The following is a 430-nucleotide window of genomic DNA, read 5'->3' as shown; positions in this document are numbered from 1 at the left end:
GGATGTAGGGGATGGAGGGTGTTACAGAGATAGGGAGGGGGTGTAGGGGGATATAAGGTGTTACAGAGATAGGGAGGGGGTGTGGGGGGATGGAGGGGGTTACAGAGATGGGGAAGGGGTGTAGGGGGATGGAGGGGGTTACAGAGATAGGGAGGGGGTGTAGGGGGACGGAGGGGGTTGTAACTCACCGACTCCCTCGTCCGTGTGAGGGGCGACCCTTTTGAGGCGGCCTGTGAGGGCAGTAGCGGATGGGAGGTGGAGGGAGGGGCCGATCACCAGGCGTGTAGTCGTTGCTGTGGCACAGGGGCTGGTTCGAGAGCCTGAGGAAACACGACAAAATAAAACATCATTACTGCATGGTCCCCCCTATCAAACACTCCCAGGGACAGCACGGGGTTAGAGGGGGGGACAGCACAGGGTTAGAGGGGGG

The 430-nt window shown here is 60.2% G+C and overlaps 1 long non-coding RNA gene across 1 annotated transcript in view; it reads right to left on the bottom strand.

Moving 5' to 3' along the window:
• The window catches only part of LOC125482547, a 1239-nt gene extending 919 nt beyond the window's left edge, over positions 1 to 320 (bottom strand). The window contains exon 1 of the long non-coding RNA XR_007261673.1: positions 189 to 320. This is a non-coding gene — a long non-coding RNA (uncharacterized LOC125482547). The remainder of the gene's footprint in view (positions 1 to 188) is intronic.
• Between the last annotated feature and the right edge of the window lie 110 nt (positions 321 to 430).

Source organism: Rhincodon typus, unplaced genomic scaffold, assembly GCF_021869965.1.
Source record: "Rhincodon typus isolate 14 unplaced genomic scaffold, sRhiTyp1.1 hic_rhity00012148, whole genome shotgun sequence".
NCBI lineage: Eukaryota > Metazoa > Chordata > Chondrichthyes > Orectolobiformes > Rhincodontidae > Rhincodon > Rhincodon typus.
The sequence above is the reverse complement of the archived record's forward strand: the minus strand, read 5'-3'. Positions and strand labels throughout refer to the sequence as shown.